Source organism: Lathyrus oleraceus, chromosome 2 (assembly GCF_024323335.1).
Source record: "Lathyrus oleraceus cultivar Zhongwan6 chromosome 2, CAAS_Psat_ZW6_1.0, whole genome shotgun sequence".
NCBI classification, from domain to species: Eukaryota; Viridiplantae; Streptophyta; class Magnoliopsida; order Fabales; family Fabaceae; genus Lathyrus; species Lathyrus oleraceus.
In genome coordinates, this window is record NC_066580.1 from 489,052,020 (window position 1) to 489,071,182 (window position 19,163).

The 19,163-nt window shown below is 35.3% G+C and overlaps 1 long non-coding RNA gene across 2 annotated transcripts; it reads left to right on the plus strand.

The window, feature by feature from the left end:
* Nucleotides 1-15,219: 15,219 nt before the first annotated feature.
* LOC127120852 (uncharacterized) lies at nt 15,220-17,197 on the plus strand. 2 transcript variants are annotated; one of them, XR_007803272.1, is made up of 2 exons: nt 15,220-16,184; nt 16,626-17,197. It is a non-coding gene; the product is annotated as an uncharacterized LOC127120852 (long non-coding RNA). The 2 variants fall into 2 exon arrangements; XR_007803271.1 differs by having other exon boundaries at nt 15,220-15,756.
* The last annotated feature ends 1,966 nt before the right edge of the window (nt 17,198-19,163 follow it).

Here is a 19,163-nt window from a genome sequence, read left to right on the forward strand (position 1 = left end):
CACGACATCTATCTTCGATAGATTCACAACTATACCATTACTAGAATCACATGACCAAGGAAACTCACTTCCTTTAACCATAACTCACACTTGGAAAAACTTTGCATACAAATGGTTCTCTTTCAATGCCTACAATACAATTCTCAGATCACTCATAGCCTCATACTACCGTCCCTCTTCTTCACTAACAATACCGACACACCTCACAGAGAAACACTTGGTTGAACAAACTTCTTCTCAAGTAAATCTTCTAGTTGCTTCTTCAATTCCCCAACTCTTAAGTAGACACCCTATAAGGAGTCATCGACATCGGACTAGTACCAGGTACTAAGTCTATAGAAAAATCCACTTCACACTCTGAAAGTAAATCACTGATGTCTTTAGGAAACACTTCAGGAAATTCACACACTCCAGGAAGATCACATACTACTCCCTTCCCTCTAGCTTCCAACAAAGCTAATATCACAAACACTTATGCCATATCCTTAAAAGACTCTCTCACTTTGTTATCTGATACAAATGTCAACTCTTCACCTCTATCGAGTTCAAATTCACACTATGGAGGCAAGTCGTATATATCTTCAGGAAAACATCAGGAATCACACATCACTAGCATAACACTAGTCGTCACATTGCTCTCTACTCTCCGAGAAACAACATTAACAATACCTTATCTGTTTCCCTAAAGATTTCCCAACTTGACCGACAACCAGGAATCTCGAATCTACAACATCTTAAGTGTTAGGAACAATACAACTTTACCATCGCCCGAGCTCTTGCAATCAGCGGCACACTGCACCAACTTATCAAAACAATTGGTAAATAATTGGTTTAACTCCAACCAATTCATTCAAAGAATAATGTCAACTTGTTTCAACAAAATACAAACCGTACACATCCTCAGGGAACACGTCAGGATACTCAACACAACACTGGCTCATCTATGGCCAAAACATCGCCTTCCCCCCTCACAAGGAAACGACCAACGAGAACACTCGACTATATTCCCTCAAGGATCACACCATTTTTCTAACCGACACCATCCTCGAATCTGACCTCTCTTTGGGTTCAGGAAAATCACAACATTCTCAAAACAGGTTAACTAGCCAACACTGCACTCTTGCATGCAGCAACATGATGTACAAGCTCTATACAGTTGGAACATCCAAGAGAAGTAGACGTTTTTCCCCCGGTTGTTTCATTCCCAACCTGCAAATGGAAAACAAAACAAGCATCGACAATGTTCTCACACACATGTCGCATACTAGGGAACAAACATAATTAAACAACCTGGCCGGACTGACCGACCTGCTCTGATACCACTAATGTAACACCCTAAACCCCACACATAATTTATCGCGTAAATTAAATATAAAATAAAACCACGTAGGGTGTCACACCTTCAAAACACACATGACTTGCTCCGTAACACGGGTTTCAACAGTAAATTTAAATACACGCATTTGTAAGAAGGATGTTTACACGACGTCTCACTTATCTGAATCATACCTGGGATGTTTACACGACATCCATCTCATCTGATCGGTATTATATATTCACATAATAAGACATTCATAACTTGTCATTGCATGCTCACTTCCATTTTAAAGTATCATCACAACGGAATTATCATCATAATTATGGAAGATAAAGCAAGTAATAACATCTAGTCTCAATTTTAATTGTAATAATAAAATAAGAGAGTTGTAATTAATTAACTCAACATCTTAAGAATCCTCAACAACAAAATTAGTCTTATGACTTCAACATAATCATACATAAGGAATAAAATAAGCGTTTAACCCAACCCGATGTTACATGATCAGAGCAAGGTACCACTAGTAAAAGCGACAAACTAAAGAAGTAATCCAATAGCTATCTTCCACTTACTTCGGCAATACTACTCTTAAGTATCTGCACGATGCCCATGTAAAGGAAACATTCAAATAGAAGGGGTGATAATTCATTTCAATAATAACGATATAGAATGAAGAATAAAGTACAACATATACACAATCATGCACAATAATATATCACATTCTTACATCCAAATCATAATCAACATCATAGACGACAACATCTCAATTATCATTAACATCATACAAAATCATATCTCAATTATCATTAACATCATACAAAACCATATCTCAATTATCATTAACATCATATGCAACAACATCTCATCCAACAACACATCAACAATAACCAATACAAATGCAACACTTATGCAATATACTCAACACCGACTCGACATGCATGTGGTACCAAATATGAACACTCAGGTTCATCTCACTCCATGATCCCCATCATAGGATCGATTCCCTATTGGAATCGGAGCACACCAAAATCGATACCATCACCATAGGTAACACTTCACTAATCCCCCATAATAGGAATTAGCTACTCGCACCCGATCCATCACAATGGGATCGATGCTCACCAAAACTCATTACCATCAACATATGTAACGCTTCACTAATCCCCCATAATAAGAATTAGTTACTCGCACCCGATCCATCACCCTAGAATCGAGGCTCACCAAAATTGGACTGGAACCCGTACACCAAGATGCATGACTCTCAAATACCATGCATTAACACAACAAGGTTCACCTAAAGGATTCCCACACACATCTCATCATTTATACATCACATCATTCATCATGCAACAACCAATTCATGTTACAACATGATCAATATCAACAAACAATAGTAACTCGTCAACATCTTAACATCGTCGACATAACAACATAATTATCACACCATGATATTACAACAATGCAACGATTCATCAACCAAACGTATAAACCAATATATTTATTAACATAGTAGGCATATGAATATTACTAAAACTTATCAACAATCAATACCATGTTATAGGTATGAGTGTTAGCTTTCTAACACTTCAAACGACATCAAAATCGGACTTACGAAATAAAAGTTATGACCAAAGTCGCCAGGATATGTCAACAATTCATTAATCGAACTTATGAATAAAACTTCACCAATATAGTAGGTATAAGAATAATAATCAATCAATTCACTTATCACTATCACATTATATCTCTTATAGTCAAATTTCTAATGCTTCAAACTTCAACCCATAATGATTCACGAGTTGAAAGTTATGATCAAAACCGTGCACGAAAGCATTACTAAAAAGTTGTTGTTTTCTAAAATTTCCAACACAATTTTCATCTTCTTCAACCCCCAAAACGTCCATAAAATAATCACAAAAACTATTTTATCCCTGAAACAAAGTTATAGCCCTCTATTTCAGTTATTCAACGCTTCAAACGGTGCTCGATTTGGACTTACGGATCAAAAGTTATGGCCAAACGACCAAAAACATAAAAAAAGGCTCGCGATTGTGTCGGACAGAATGCAGAGTTTTCTGCATTTTTCATCGTTGGAGGTCTTCCGGACCTCCGATTTCGATTACGTAAAAATCCAAACGCTCATAAAATTACAACCCATTGAATACTCTAATTATCTAAAGTTAATTTACAGTTTTAACACAATTAAATCATTTAATCATAATTTTAAGATTATGATAAAACCTTCGAAATTGCAACAATGATTGATATATGTTCAATCATAAAAATAGAAAAATACACGCACATAAGGGACATGAAATTCATCATATAATAATCATATAACAACCATCATAGCACCCAAACTCAAAAATATGAATCAAAACGCTCAACCCTAAGGAGGTTAAAGGTTCCTCCATTCTACCATTCTATCATACCCATTACTATTGGAACAAGTTCTCACCCTTACCTGAATTCCTTGCAAAAATTCTGAATTGAAACCTTCACTCTCTTCTCTTGATCACCTTTCCTATTGCCTCTTTGTTCCTTTTTCTCAAATGTCACGTACTGTGAAAAATCTCCCTAAACCTAGGTTCCTCTTAACTTTTTATTTTTAGGGTAAACTTTTTCAAATCACCAATTTGGCTCAAACTTAATTATCTCATATTCCTTCCTCCCACTAACTTTCTCAATTTCTCATATTTGGTCCAATTATTCTATCTTCACTAATTAATATAATAAAAATAAATAAAATATTATTTTTAATTATCAAAACAATTCTAAATTATTCTAATCACTTCTATCATCCCTATATACCCCTAACTCAAGGATACATACTCCACCAACACTCAGTCATAAAATCAATCATCAAAATCCATAATTCAAACAATTAAAATATAATAAAATATCTAATAAAAAATAGGGTGTTACAGTGAATGGTAGGCTACATGATTATTAGGTTTGATAGTGTGTTTGTCATGTATTTGTTGTGGTATAGGCTTGGTATGCTAGCGTGATATAATGGCCTAAGTCATGTTTATTGTTTGGAAATGGTTGAAAAGTTCATGGTTAGGCTAGGTTTGAGATGGTTTAGGTTATGTTTATTGATTATAAATGGTTGAAAAGTTCATGGCTAGGCCAGGTTTAAGATGGTTTAGGTTGGGCATAATATGTTTTGGCCTTTCGCCCATGGTTATGGATCCTTGGATTTAAAATGCTTGTAATGTGTTACATGTTTAGGTCATTTGGTTTGGAATGTTTTGACATGCTATGGTAGATGTTAGGACTGCTTGAAATGCAATGTTCTGTTTGTGTGGATGCTAGGTCCACGTCTTGGTCATTTGGCTTGGAATTGGAAATGAACATGTTGATTCATGAAATGACATGTGGTTTTGTTTTTTTGTTTTGTGTAGGTGATGGATAATGCAAATATGATCTTGAAGAACATAGACATTAGTACTTAGGGATTTTGACGTAATGGGTTCACTTTGGTCAACTAGTTGACCAAAAAGTCAACTTATGCAATAATTTAATTTTCTTGAAATTTTTCCAATGCAATGTATAGGGACAATGTAATCGATGAGTGGAATGTATTTCTTTAGTTAAGAATGTTTTAATGAAACACACGAAACAAATTTGAAGTCAAATGATCACTTTCCTTCAATGAAACAAGTTTGAAACAAGTGCCTTGAATGAAAGAATGAACATGAAATGACTTTACCAAATATACGATGAATCTTGAATCAATTGACTTTAAGTTGAACCTTGACACACCATGGAAACAATGAATAACAATGGAATGAAACTTGGACGAAATGATGACCATGAAAACTAATGGATGAAGTATGACTTAGATCAAATGAGACCAATAAAAACATGCAATCAAATAGTGGAATATGAATGAAATATGAATGCAAGCACATCTTAGACCAATCCTATAACAAGTCATGGACTAGAGTTTAACTATGTCAAAGTTTGAAGTGCCAAGCAATAACCAAGAGCCTCAAACCAATAAACGAGGCTTCAACACAAGCAGTCCACCAATAACATGAACTAAACCAACACCTCAATGCAAGTCACATGATTCACAAACCTCAAAGATCAAGAATTAGGGTTTAGTCATGAGTGAACACCACTATGCAATCTCCAAGGTCTCGAGCACCTAGAATTAGGGTTTTGCACCTTAATCCAAATGATGGGCTCTCCACATTGATTGTAGCATTGCAATCCATTGGGCTTGATCCTCAAGTGAACCTTAACTTCTTATTAGATATAAACAGTCTCAAACCTTTGAATCTTTGACGAGGTTAGTGCACTAGATGTTATGGATGCACATGGATGCAAATGAATCTCAAACCCAAAAGATTATATGAGAATGAAAAGGGGATAGAAAATTTTTGGGGTATGACAACTGTCCATATTTAATATATTTAGACCTGAAGGTATGAATAGAAACGAATTTCAAACATTTGAGGTAGGAGAGGATTAAATGCCTAACATAACCGAGAAATTTGCTCGCAGGGAATGAATGAAATGTAAAGTAAGGGTATTAATGGGAAATGGTTTAATGGATAGTGTACTGGTCTTTTGTATATGGTTATCTGTTAGGGGTTAGTTGAGATGTTTGTGGAGAAAATGGATCAGTTGTAAAGAGACATGGTGGATATGCATGATGTATGCAACATGCGATGTGTGTAATGTATGATTAATCTTTTTCTTTCTCTTTTGTCACTTTTCTATTTTTTTTTTCCTTTTTTTTTCTTTTTTCTTTTTTGTTTTGTCACTACTAATAAGTTTTGACATGTATCGATAATTGAAATATCCCGGCAGGATTCCACGCAGGTAAAACCATCATGTATTTGTGAAAGGCAGATGACAAATGATATAGGATTAAACTGAGATCTTATGCAAAAGGCATAAAGACAACTTGCAAAAGACATGCATGGTCTGACTGGGGAATAATTAGATTTTCCGCTACAAAAGGTACAGGAAACTTGAGAAAGGCAAGTAAAATGACATGATGTTTCCTAATGCAAAAGGTATATGAGGAAATCTTAGCAAAAGACCAAGAAAGCACACGAAGGTGAACATGATTCCTCGTGCAAAAGGCAATGAGAACTCTTTAACAAAAGGTTAAGAAGAAATGTGAAGGTGAAATATGACCTTACTGGGGATATGGTTTCCTTGTACGAAAGGTAATGAGAGTTTCTTAGCAAGAGATATTGGAAACTTCCTAACAAAAAAGATTAACAAGATAGATGGAAAGGTTTCTTACAAAATAGGTGATGAAAAACTCCTTAACAAATGGTTAAGAAGAAAGTTGGAAGTGGATTTCTCATACAAAAGGTAGTGATAACTCTTTGACAAAAAGGTCTGATGGGGATTGAAATTCTCATACAAAAGGTACTGAGAACTTATTAACAAAAGGTTAAGAAGACATATGGATATGGATATGATTTCTCATGCAAAAGGAAATGAGAAACTTCTCAACAAAAGATTAAGAAGAAAGATGGAGGAATTTCTCATACAAAAGGTAATGAGAACTCTTTAGCAAAAGGCTAAGAAGACACATGAATATGAATATGATTTCTCATGCAAAAGCCGATGAGAAACTTCTCAAAAAAAGGTTAAGAAGAAACCTAGAGGGATTTATTATACAAAAGGTAATGATAGCTCCTTAGCAAAAGGCTAAGAAGACGTATGAATATGGACATGATTTCTCATGCAAAAGGCGATAAGAAACTCCTTAACAAAAGGTCAATAAGAAATATGGACTGATCAGTTTCTCATAGAAAAGGTAATGAGAACTCATTAGCAAAAGGCTAAGAAGACACGTGAAGATGGACATGATTTCTCACGCAAAAGGCAACGAGAAACTCCTCAACAAAAGGTTAATAAGACAGTTAGAGGTAGAATTATCATACAAAAGATACTGAGAACTCCTTAGTAAAAGACTGAGAAGAAGGGTGGAAACTTCTCATGCAAAAGGAAATGAGAACTTCTCAATGAAAGGTTAAAAAGAAATGATAGGATGGATTTCTCATACAAAAGGTAATGAGAAACTCCTCAACAAAATGTTAAGAAGGTGCATGAAGATGGAAATGATTTCTCACACAAAAGGTGATGATAAACTCCTAACAAAAGGTTAAGAATAAAGCTGGAGGTGAAATTCTCATACAAAAGGTAATGAGAACTTCTTAGCAAAAGACTAAGAAGACGGGTGGAAGCTTCTCATGCAAAAGGCAGTGAGAACTTCTTAACGAAAAGTTAAGAAGAGATAATCGGGTGTTGACTTCTCATACAAAAGGTAGTGACATCTCCTTAACAAAGGGTCAAGAAGAAATGCAAAATGAACTGGTGGTCTCTTGCAAAAGGTAAGGATGATCTCTTAGCAAAAGGCTAGGAATATTTGTGAAGTGAATAACAAATGCAATCCCTCATGCAAAAGTCAATAAAAGATATTCCCTGTGTAAAAGGCGGAGGGGACTCGCAAAAGGCGGAAGTGAATGAAGTAATTCTCTTATATAAAAGATACAAGGGATTTACAACACATAAACTGACAAGAGAAGTTCCCATGCAAAAGGCAGAGGCCACTTACAAAAGGTAAGAATGTTTGGGAATTGAACTGCTCATACAAAAGGTCTATGGGACTTTGCAAAAGGAAAGTAAGAAATAATAGGTGTTTCCTTTCCAAAAGGAAGAGGGTACTTATAAAAGGTAAGTTGAAAGAGATATTTCTTATGTAAAAGGCAGATGATACTTGCAAAAGGCAAGCAACTGAAGATAATAATCCTTATACAAAAGGCAAAAGGGGACCTACAAAAGGTAAGTTAAGAAAGAACTTTCCCAAAAAAAAGGCAGAGGGAATCTGCAAAAGGCAAGCGTTCATGAGGTGACAATCTTCATGCAAAAGGCAGAAGGAACTTTGCAAAAGGCAAGAGAACATCATGATACCTCATAGGCACAACGATAAAAATGAAGTTCTCGGAGTGTGGCAACCACTTTAGACTTGCCAAACATATGTCATGTGTCTTTAAAATAATCGAAAAGGGAATAGGTCATTCGTCCAGTCCCTTATACAATGCCCAAGATACAAAGCTTTGACAAAGAAGATTTTCTCGTGCAAAAGGCAACAAGGACTTATAAAAGGTAAGTGATAAGGCTTGATTTCATGCAAAAGGCGACAAAAGGACTCACAAAAGGTAAGTTGACTCCACAAAAACTTTTTTCATGCAAAAGGCATGGAAAACTTGCAAAAGGCAATAGGGGACTTACAAAAGGTAAGTGCTTTAGAAAAGGTTAAAAGGTACTTGTAAAAGGAAAATAAAATGTTTGATGATGTTTTTCCAGGCGGAACCTGGGCTTTGAAAGGATTTGCCAGATAGGAAATGAGCTTTGATACGTTTTGTCAGATAGGGACTTTGCAATAGGCACGAAAACCTCATGATGTCCATTAAGCACAAAGACGAGGATGAAGTTCTAGAAATATGGCTACCACCCCGGGACTCACCAAACCTACATCATGTATTTCAAAACAATCAAGATGCAAAGTTCTTACAGTGATAATCTTATCGTGCAAAAGGTAACAATGACTTATAAAAGGTAAGCAACGAGACATGATTTTGTGCAAAAGTCAATGAAAGAACTTACAAAAGGTAAGTTGTCTCAATAAAATACTCTCCATGCAAAAGGTAGGGATAACTTGTAAAAGGCAAGATGGAGACCTACAAAAATTAAGTGACTGAAAAAAGGTCAAAAGATACTTGTAAAAGGTAAATAAAGAAGAAATACTTCAGGGAACCTTGCAAGAAATACCAATCATAACTTTTGTGGATATGATATTCTCAGTTGGAGAAATAAAATTATCCCAACCGAGGATTTGCTTATGCTTTCGAGAAAGACTTGCATGCAGTTTATGCATGTTTGATTTTGCATGGCGTAATGCTCCATCTCGATGGAATATGCTATGCATTTTTTAGAATGCAATGATATGAAATGATGATTGCTTATGCAAGGTGTCAATACATGGTCGAGATTTGGTTATGTACAGGCTACGTATGGCTAGTCATGGCAAATAAATCTTCCCCCGCCCGGCCTCGGCCTCCCCGCCCCGAGATTAACGAGGAAAACCCAATTTAATTGGGGACAAGTGCAGGGGTGGGGAAAACCCAATTTTTATTTACGGGGGCGGAGGATGCTAGTACCGCCCCGTACCCACCCCCGCCCTGCACCCGCCTATTAAATTTAATATATTTACTTTATTTTATTAATTTTATTACTCATTTATACTTTTTTTTATTACAAAATCATGTTTATTGTAATCACTATTTATTTTTTAAAAATAAAAATAAAATAAAAATGATCAAGCATTATGATTATTTTTAAATTAATTAATTATTTAATTAAATTATTGATCTTTATTGAAAAATATATATTTTAGAAAATAATAATTCATGCAGGTGGGGGCAGGGAGGGTGCGGGGAAACCCGTTCCTCGATGGGGACGGAGGAGGGGGACCGGTTATTAGCTTCAACCGGGTTCTGTAAGCCAAGGGAGGGTCTAGGTCTGCCTAACCCTTCCCCACCATGCCCCGTTGCCATGTCTACGCATGGTCTGGTGTATTTTTGAAGGCTGAGACCTTAAGGTACTAATGACAATTGGGTTTATCAATCAAGGTCATGGTTTCTTGTTGAAAGGTTAAGGGATGTTTTTGGCACGACTCCCCGACATTCATATTGAACTTAAAAGTTTCTTACGCATTATGGATCTTGCTCTGAACAACCTCAAAAGTATGGAGAAGATCTTCCCTCCATAGTCAGTTATGCCGCAGTCTGTTGAGTATCTGCATGGATTGCCCCAATCAAAAGTCATGAAGCAACTTTGTCATAGAACGATCTCAATATGACCTGCCCCAGTGTCTTAGAACTACATGCCTTTGATTAACCATCTCTTGGACTGATTGACTTCTTGTGCTATTGAGGTGGCCTGCCCTAGTATGAGACTCGTAGTAACTTTGCCTCTGGATGGTTTCTCTTTATGGGAATACCACTTAACTAACCGGTCTTGGAGAGATTTATCGAATCTCGATATGATCGCCCCATATTAACGGGATCCTATAGAGATTTCTCGATGTGATTGCCCCAGATTGACTAAATCTTGAAGTGTTTTGCCTTTTCTTCCCAACGGAGTCTTCAGACGTTTTGCCCCCGGTGGGATCAACTAAAGTGACTTGCCCCTGCTCAACATAGTCCCTAGACATTCTGTTTTTTGGTATAATCAAGCTTCTCAATTCAGACTCATTGTGGAAACTTTCTTGATGTCAAATGCTTACTCATGAGTAAAGATTGTTCATTTTGAAAATGATAATTGCAATGTTATGTCTATGATAGTTTTGAAATCCAAGCTTGTTCACTAGAATTATGACATATAATGAATACATCACTAATGAGAATATCATATCAATGCCAACACAAATGATAAGCAAATCGTCCAGGAGTCAATTTTAACATGATCCTACTGAAATATGCTTTTAAAATAAACCTTGCTTCAATTAGGTCTTTTGTGGGTTGTAACGTGGTCTGGTTCACGGTTTCAAAAAGAAAGATTTATGGCTAAAAACCTATTCTAACCCACCCATTATCCTTGATGTTCTCGAGTTCTACGTTCACCTAGTTCGACATATGCGCTCATTTTCCAAAAGGATTTGGAAGTAATGGTTAATGAACCCATGAGATTTTCCGAGTGGCAGACACCCACCTTCTGTTTGGTTTATGGCCACACAAATTTGTTTTACTGAAGAAAAAAATTATTCCTTTTTTGCTTCTTCGTTTTTTTATTTCCCTAATTTTTGTTGGACTGATTCCAATTTGCAACCCACAGGGATGCCCTAATTTTTGTCTAAGTCACTCATTTTTTAGTTTTTGACTTAGTGAGCTTTATTTCTTTTTCTTTTGACCTTTGATTTCTTATTTATTTTTCTTTTCTTGGAATAAATCGTGTGACATCTATTCGCTTGATTTAAAGGGGTTGTGATTGCCTCGTTCCTTTTGCTGGTGAGGGACAACCGTTGTGAATTTGCGGTTTCCGACCTCTCACGAGGGATAAGGTATGGTTGATCCTTAGATAGGACACTCCTCTCTTGAAATTTGAATGCATGGTAAAATTAGCTAAAGACTACCCTACCTCGGGTTAAGATTGAAGGTCTTTCTATACAGAAAGAAAACTCATACTCATTGGCTCAAAGGGTTGACTAGGGATTATCTTCCTTATAACTCCGGTGTTTAGTGATTTGAAGCAATGCCTTACATCGCCAACAAGGTTTTATTCAAAACCATACGTGCGGTGATTTCTTGTTTTTTTAATTTTCATCATTCTCCTTTTGATTTTGCTTAAATAAAAGTTAGATATTGACAAATAAAGAATGAGTGAACATGAATGGATTAATTTAAAACATGCATATTTATTTCATTGTTATTATAAAATGAAAACAAATGAGTCTTATAAGTGAATAATACAAATGACAAATAAGGAAATTACACATGAAAATGTTTGAACAAACTAATGACTACTAGCATAATCAACCTTATTTCCCATCCACAGACTGGAGTTATTATGCTTGCAGAAGTTGATACAACAACCCTCAAGGAAATCCTTCTCAAACTCTTCCCACAAATGTAGCTTCTTCAAATCTACCTTGGGTCCCACTTGCATTGGTCATGGCATTGCAGGTGTGCCCTCACGTGGAGGCATGAGAGTGTAAATTATGTTCAGGCCTCTTGGTGTGAACGCGATAACCTTTGAATCGACCAGGTCATGTACTTTGTATTTGAAACCCTTACAATCCTCAAGTGTGTATCTGGGCGCTCCAGAATAGAACACACAATTGACATTCACATCATATACCAGAGGAGTAAGTGTTGGATGAGGCTTAGTCTCCTTGAGCTGAACTAATGAGCTATTGAGAAAAAGAGGGAAAAGTCAATCGTATGGCATAGAAACTGGATCAAACTATCTCTCTGGCTTCCTTGGTCTTTTTTGGCTCTATTGATCATAGCTTCGCTAGCGATTTGGATATTGATTTTGATTCTACATATGGTTCCTCTGATTTTTCTAGGGAATAGGAAATTACTTCTGATAGGGAGGCATTGAAAGTCCATGTTATGGATGATATCCCCGAGGCAACTCATGACATAGGGTGGAGTCAGGCAGGTGCACATGAGTGACCACTTCTACTACGACAACTGGTGTGGGATTACCCTTCTTCCTCAACACTGGTTGCATGATTTCCATGATCAAGCTTATATGAGTCTTCAGTTAGTTGACTTCCACCTTCAATGATTCTTGACTTCTCTGACGTTCTTCCATGGTGATTTGAGACATGCTTCTAGTTCAAAATTGATGTCGGGTAATCAACTAGTTGTTAAAAAATGGAAGGTCATATGAGGTTTCACTACTAAAAACTTCGCGTTTAGTGACTGAATTAGAGACCGAAAAAGCTTTAAAATCGGCCACTATAACGTTTAGCAACCAATAAAGCGACTGCAATTTTTCAGTGGAAAAAATGATAGTCACTAATCATTAGCAACGTACTCAATGACCAAAATATAGTGACCGAAATCAAGACCAAATTAGTGACCGATTTAGCTACCGTTTTTAGTGTGTTAAAGAAATTAAAGTTAAATAAAAATAATTACTTCATACGTGTATTGAATCCACACCCTTGGGTTGTAGAGTACCCTCGTTACCACTGTGACACATCATAACAATTGTTAACTTCATATTTAAACTGGTATATATTATTAGAATATATTTAAATTATTATGATGTCATTTAAATTACATTTTTTTATTAAATTAATAAATTTATGTTTATCAATTTTTTTATATAAATATACGCTTTATATGTTATAAAAACAAAAATGTGAAACTTTGACTAAAACCTAAAAAATAGGATGAACATAAAATATTTAAAAATAGAGAAAATTAGGAGGGAAATAGTAACTTAAAAAATAAAAACACCAAAATTATTAGTGACCGAAATTTCGGTCCCTGATTTTTTTTAATAAATTAATTTTGTATAAAAATATATATTTTGTGACTAGATATTATGGTCACAAAATTTAAGTTACTAATTCGGTGACTAATTTTATTTGGTGACCGATTTAGCAACTTAAATTGTTTTATTAACATGATGTTAAAGTTTGGTGGCTAATGGTGGCTAATGTGACCAAAAAATTTTAGTCACTAAATCGGTCACTAGAAGCAAATTTTCTAGTAGTGTTTTGTTTTGTTTGGAAGATATGCATGTATGTTGACAGATGCATGAAGAATGCATTATTTATAGTTTAAAGGATGCAATGGTATGCAATACATCATAGATTCAATGGTTCGACGATGCAAAAATTCAACTTCCGAAGTCATTATGCATACAATGTTACAATAATAATATGCAATAATGTAGGTTAAAGGCACACAAATATTTTGGATAGTCTGTGTATACTGCCCGATGCAAGTTCAAAGGTCTGACGTTACGTGAGAACAAGGTATGTAGGGTCTTGGTTTCCTGAAGAAAAACCCAATATCACACTCTAGCAGTTAAACATTACTTGTATGCTCGCCCATGGGAGGCTTAAGCTTTGTTCATGGTAGAACGGAAGTAACATGTCCTTTCTGAAAAGGTTTTGAAAAGAAGATTCCCAAAGGCAAAAACGAATTTGATGAGTTGAGTTTGCTTTTATACTTGGAAATAAATGTTTTGATTAGAACTGTACTAAAGTCTATGAACCAAGGTGAATACTTTGAGTAGTTAGGACCTACGCCCCTTAATTCAAAGGTACTCTAGACAAGGATAAGAATTATCCCTCTTATCATTCTTCATTGCTTAAGACTCGTGGTGTGCAATTCTAATCGTATTTTTAAGTGCTTTTGAGTTTATTTACAAAATGGTTTTAGTCTTATAGGGAAAGAAACGAAAAGGAAAAGAGAAACCCTAGAGGTTGAGAGCTTGATCTCCAGTCTGCATGCAACATCTATATGGAAGAGTACTTAACAGTTGTTAGACTTGAATCGCACTAAAGTCTATGAACTAAAGAGAATACTTTAAGTAGCTAGGCTCGTGGCGCACAATATGTTGAAGAAAAACCTTTGTTGTGCTTGAACAATAATCCAATCTGTCTGTAATGTCTGACTTGTATTGACTTGAATGTGAAGTCTTAAACTTGTTGAAGTCTTTATATCCAATGCATCCAGTATAGGAAAAGGTTCTTATCAAGTGATCAAGATATTTTTGATCACTTGAATAGACATGGGAATGAGCACAGTCAAAGGATTTAATTGATCAAAGCGAACTTTGATCAACTAAATCAATCAGGGTGAAAACAATTGGAAATTCATGCACAAAGAGATAATGACTGTAAACCCCAAGGATTAATCATCTAAACTAAATTCTAAAGTCCTAAATCTAAAGGATTGTGCCATTGGTTAAAATGTAATTAATCAGAGAATCAACTCAACGCCTAACAAGAAACAACATGATTAAAAAATCAATTAAATCTAAAAGAGATCATGAACCAACAAAATTCTAACCAATTAAAATTCTAAAACATGAATTAGAATTCTACAATTAAATCATTTAATCCACTAATCATGTGAATTAAAATCTAACCTAGTTAGAACTAGGTTAATATTTTTCAATTCATTTTTCCAACAATCGGGAATTAAATCAACTCAATTAATCCTAATTAAACACTAATCATGTTAACAACCTAATTAAAACTAACAATTTATTTTCCAACAATTTGTATTAACAAGAACTAATCAATCATGCAAAATATAACAAAATTAAAGAATGAAAATAGCAAAATAAAAAGCAAAATCAATTCAAACAGAGGGGTACACTCAGCACGCCAATGGTGCACAAAGAACAGGCTGATACTAGGGCTCAAATCAATTCAAGCCAAGGCAGCAGGAGGTGTAGATGATTGAGTTGGTGTAGGAATCACAAGATTGGGCCAAAAGGCCTAAAACTTTACAAGACAAAGCTGGGGAAAGAATTGTGAGCAAAGGCACATGCAAGAATGTTAATTGCGTTTATCATGTGTTGAGTCCAAGTTCAAAACATCTCTAGGTCAACTTCCCTTCTTATGAGTTCAACTCTCCTCCTCCATTTAATGTCAAAAAACTCTACATCATTCTCTTCATCTTTTCAACCTGATTCCAAATATCACAATAACAAAATCCAATTCTTCTTATATCCTCTGAATCGAAGTAAGAACTTGAAGAACCCTAAACCTTAGGTCTAAAATTAAATTCTTATCCCTCGGAATCAAAGCCCAAGAGGTTAGGGCTTTGATTCCCTTAATCCTCTTCTACATTATGCTAACAAGAACGAAGTAAATAGATGAAGAAAAGTAGAAGAAACTCATCAGAGCTAGCGTCAGATATCAAGTATAAAGCTTTGAATCTTCTCAAATCTCCTTCTTCTTTCTCGGATTATTCTCCTTTCTGGAAAATCTTGAGAGATCATGAGGAGAGAATTCGAGAGGGAGAGTGATGTCAGAGGTTTGAATATGTTGAATACAGAGAGTGAGTGATTGAAGAATCGAGTTACTCTAAGATTGACGTGGGTAAGCTTTACTTCGTTAAAGCTTCAATGCGGAGCTTTAATGGAGTATTTTGAAGGAACTTTGTGTGAGGGTGAACGGAGAGGTTCTGAGATTGACATGGAGAAAATAAGATTGAGAGAATGCGAGTTTCTGGTTTCTGAATGAATGAGAAAATTCATGAAGATGCACAATGAGGTGAATGTATAGGAGAGGAATTTAACAGATGAAGAACTCATTTAAATCCAGTTAGTTGGATTGATTCAATGTTAGGTATCAGTTAGATAGCAATGTTAGTTTGTTAGTTAGGATTAGTTAGATTCAGTTAGAGTAAAAATGAGTTGGTTTAGATTAGTGTTAATCCGAGTTAGTTTAATGTGAAGTGAATGAAAATAGATTTGGATGTAACTGAGTTTGTTAGAACTGGGATGAATTAGTTTGAATTTGTTAAGTGAAAACGAAATTGTTGCTTAGTTCATATTAGTTGATGAGGCTGGTGTTAAACTGAGTTTTTAACCTTCTGTTAAATGTGAGTTTGATTGGAAAAGTTAGTTGTTGTTAGTTGATATGAGTTATGTTAAATGTTATCGATTTTGATGATGTTTAGTTGGCTTGATGATTGTATCATTGATGAAGGATTATGGCAAGTTGGATGGTAGGCAATGTATAGTTTGGCCTTTTGCTCATGCTTGTTGTTGTGTTCATTTGCTGCAGATTTGGTGCTTTTATGAAGTGGTTGCTAGGACTGCTGCTCAATTCAATGATGGTTGGTCTCGTGGATGCTCATGGTTATTATGAGGTAAATGTGAATGGTAAGTTGCATGACTATTAGGTCTAATAGTATGATTGTCATGTGGTTTATCATGTATTTGTTGTGGTGTAGGCTTGGTCTGCTAGTGTGATATAATGGCCTAGGTCGTGTTTATTGTTTGGAAATGGTTGAAAAGGTCATGGCCAAGCTAGGTTTGAGATGGTTTAGGTTATGTTTATTGTTTGGAAATGGTTGAAAAGGTCATCACTAGGCTAGGCTTGAGATAATTTAGGTTAGGCATAGTATCTTTTGGCCTTTTGCTCATGGTTATGGCTGCTTGGATTTAGAATGGTTGTAATGTGTTTCATGCTTATGTCATTTGGTTTTGAATTTTTTGACATGCTATGGTAGATGTTAGGACTGTTTGAAATGCAATGTTCTATTTGTATGAATGTTAGGTCCATGTCTTAGTCATTTGGCTTGGAATTGGAAATGAACATGTTGATTCATGAAATGACACGTGGTTTTAGATTTTTGTTTTTTGTATGTGATGGATAATGCAAATATGATATTGAAGAACAAGGACATTAAGACTTATGGATTTTGACATGATGGGTTGACTTTTGTCAACTATTTGACCAAAAACTTAACAGTTTATCAAAAGTCAACTTTTGTAAAAATGTAATTTTCTTGTAATTTTTCCAATGCAATGTGTATGGACAATATAACCAATGAACGAAATGTATTTATTTAGTTAAAAATGTTCTAACGAAACACATGAAACAAATTTGAAGTCAAATGATCACTTTTCTTTAATGAAACCAATTTGAAACAAGTGCCTTAAATGAATGAAATTGAAACCCAATGAATCTTGAATCAATTAACTTTAAATTGAACCTTAACACACCATGGAAATAATGAATAAGCATGGAATGAAACTTGGACAAAATGATGACCATGAAAACCAATGGATGAAGTGTGACTTAGATGAAATGATACCAACAAAAACATGCAATCAAAGATTGAAATATGGATGAAATATGAATGCAAGCACGTCTTAAACCAATCATATAACAAGTCATATACTAGGGTTTAGCTAGGTCAAAGTTTAAAGTGGCAACCAATAACCTCAAACCAATAAGTGGGGCTAAGTAGTCCACCAATAACATGAACCAAACTAGGGTTTCTAACACCTTAATACAAGTCATGTGATTCACAAACCTCAAAGATCAAGAACTAGGGTTTAGGCATGAGTGAACACCATGATGCAATCTCCAATCTCTCAAGCACCTAGAATTAGGGTTTTACACCTTGATTCAAATGATGGTCTCTCCACATTGACTGCAGCACTGTAATTCATAGGGCTTGATCCTCAAGAAAATCCTAGCTTCTTGTTAGGTATAAACAGTCTCAAACCTTTAAATCTATGATGAAGTTAGTGCACTAGATGTTATGGATGCACATGAACTCAAATGAATCTCAAACAAAAAGGTTAGATGAAAATGAAAAAGGTAGGGAAAATTTTGGGGTATGACAGTCACATATAAAAAAAAGCGATCCTTCGCAAGGCGTTCACACGCTCGTGGAAAAATAATTCGAACAAAGTCGCCACCGAACTTTATTTATTCCAAAATAGGAAAGGAAAAATATCGATAAAACTATTAAAAAAGAGAAAGAAAATGGCCATCTCAACCAAATTTAGGTTCGAGAGTCGGACTACAAAATGGGAAGGTACTAGCACTCCTCACGCTCGTTGTACTCAACGGGAACCTCTTAGTTAGATTTGTGATAGAGTGTTAGCATAATGTTAATTATTTTATTCGACTTATTGAGTGGGAATGATAAAGAAAGGATTTTTTTTTAAAATGGTGCCTTACAAGATTTCAAAATTCTGCTCCTACGTATCTCCAGGTGCTATGAAGAACTCAAGGCTACATAGTTCTGCTTAGAAAGAACTATTGGATTGATTATTTTTAAGGAATGAACCTTTAGACATATCGAATGACTAAACCTTTACTTGTTACTCGCTCTTGGAGGCCGAAGTCTTTGTTTATTTCACATCAATATGGACAAAGCATACTCGTCTCTAAAAATAGTTTTTGAAGTCACGCAAGGGCGCGGAACAAGTTTGATTTGTTGAATGTTTTGTTGGATGACGATTACTCAAATGGTCCAGTAAGGCAACTCGTATCCAAGTAATCGAGAAGAGGAATAGAAGACTTTAGACCATCTCGTTTTTCATCCTTAATTGTAAAAGGATTTAGATAAGGTTAATGTATTTTGGACGAACGAAAAATACTCAAATGGCCGGTTACTCGTATCCAGATACTCTATGAAGGGAATAAAAGGCTATAAACCACCTTATTGTTCATATAAGTTATTACAAAAATGAGTTTGACTTAAGTTTGGATTATGAAAGCGATTTGAGCCTTGAGGTGAATCAGATTAGAAGTTTTTAACAGATGATAATTACTTGAATGGTCAAGTAATACAACCCGTAT